Genomic DNA, 2,015 nt, shown 5'->3' with positions numbered 1-2,015 from the left:
ATGCCGGCAAACAGCAGCAAGGCCTAGTCTGTAGTGGAATGCAAATGTTCCTTGCAACCCTTGGCAACGGTGTGATGCAGGGTGAGCCTAAGGGATTGTTGTTGCTTTTCTAGTCGTAGCACTACAATGACGCAATGACACACCAGAGGTCTACACCATGCATGCGCCGGGATAACAAACCGCTCAGTGGAAGCCAGGCTAAACTAAGTGTAAATGATCGCCAGAATTAACTGGACCATACCGTACCACTCCTTACCGCACTGGACTGTACCGCTCAGTGGAAACAAGGCTTATGAGAACCAAACGTGTCCTGTCTGAATATATCATCACAATGTGACAAACTAAATGCAGCAATAATGTGAAGTAATCTAGCATATAGAGTGTAAACTTTTAAACTTTGTTGTGGCAAAGATCAAAAATATTTTGTTTTAATCTATTGATAGACTCAGCAATGAAACTAGATGTTTTCTCTACAGTCAGGTTGGTATGCGTCAAGCGCTCTGTGTAGACATATTCTCTTTTGAATTCGCACACAACACAGGAGAGATATCATCAAGAACACAGGCGCTGCCTTAAATCTTTTCTTTAAACACACAAACACACTCAAAGATTAGCATCTGCTAGTTTTTTTCTCCCTTTGAAATGAGCTAAGAATGTTATCGGTTGTAACACCTGCACAGAGCTGCTATGACTCGCTTTACAACATCAAGCTCAAAAATTAACTTGTGTAACCCACACTACAATTGGCCGACACATTACAGGAAGGAGTGTCTAGAAATGCATATGTGACAGACAGAGCTGTGGGTGGTGGTTTGTCCCTCATGGTGTTCCATAGTTTAACATTCATGGCCAGCACCTGTCTGTTGAGCTGTGATTGGCTCACAAGGCTGATAAATAGCAGCAGTGGGAGTTCCATCTAGATGCTGGTTTCCTGGTTTGGCCTTGGTGGGTGAGCTTGACATGTGGACCGTTTTTACTAAAGCTTTTAATCATTTGAGTCCTTTTACTAAAGTTTTTAAGCATTTGAGTTTGCAACATTTTAAATTCTATTTATATTAACAGGTGGTGGCATGAGTTCTGACCCTGGGGCATGAGAGGTAATATAAGGGTTTGTAAAACATGTGTTTGTCCCAGGGGAGAACTAACTTATTTTTCTTTTTCCAGCAGAGTTGCCACTGCTGTTTTGCTTGTAGTGTTTTTAGTCATTGTTTTTAATTTTCTTTTAATCAAGCTTGACACCCTTGCTTTTATCCATTTTTTTAAACTGTTCTGTGCTCATTTTTAGTATCTTGGTGTCTGGACCTGGCTGAAGGTGGCTGCCTCCTCCTTTTATCCTTATGGTAGCTGGTGGGTGCCATATATAGTATTGTGTAAGGGGGACCCCCCTGTTTTCAGCCCATAAATTAGTGGTGACCTGCTCAGGTGCACCTCTCCTGTTTTGTATTTTTTTTGTTTGCAATGGGGCAGCCGTGGTGCAGCGGTGGGGCGGTCGACGCCTGATTGTAAGATTGCAGGTTCAATTCCCGTGTCGAAGTGACACTGAACCCCACCTTGCCTCTGGTGGAAGGTTGCTGCCGGTGTTCGGCAGCAACCTGGTCTGGTCTGAGTAGTTCAGAAATATCAGCAGAAATAGACTCATCAGACCACACAATGTTTTTCCAATCTTCTATTGTCCAGTTTTGGTGAGTGTGTGAATTGTAGCCTCAGTTTCCTGTTCTTAGCAGACAGGAGTGGTACCCGGTGTGGTCTTCTGCTGCTTGAGTCCATCTGCATCAAGGTTGGGTGTGTTGTGCGTTCAGAGATGATCTTCTGCATACCTCGACTGGAACCAGTGGTTCTTTGAGTTCCTGCTGTCTTTCCATCAACGGGACCAGTCTGACCATTCTCGTCTGACCTTTGACAGCAACAAGGCATTTCCACCCACACCTCACCCACTGCTCACTGGATATTTTCTCTTTTTCTGACCATTCTCTGGAGAACCTAGGCAGGGTTGCGGGGTGAAAATCCCAGTAAAT

At 44.1% G+C, this 2,015-nt stretch overlaps 1 long non-coding RNA gene across 1 annotated transcript; it reads left to right on the top strand.

The window, feature by feature from the left end:
• The first annotated feature begins 765 nt into the window (after window positions 1-765).
• On the top strand, window positions 766-1,433 carry LOC105354947. Its single transcript, XR_909459.3, has 3 exons — window positions 766-945; window positions 1,063-1,097; window positions 1,286-1,433. It is a non-coding gene; the product is annotated as an uncharacterized LOC105354947 (long non-coding RNA).
• The last annotated feature ends 582 nt before the right edge of the window (window positions 1,434-2,015 follow it).

The sequence above is a fragment of the Oryzias latipes genome, chromosome 1, assembly GCF_002234675.1.
Source record: "Oryzias latipes chromosome 1, ASM223467v1".
In the NCBI taxonomy this organism is placed as follows: domain Eukaryota; kingdom Metazoa; phylum Chordata; class Actinopteri; order Beloniformes; family Adrianichthyidae; genus Oryzias; species Oryzias latipes.
This window is presented reverse-complemented; position numbering and strand designations above follow the sequence as displayed.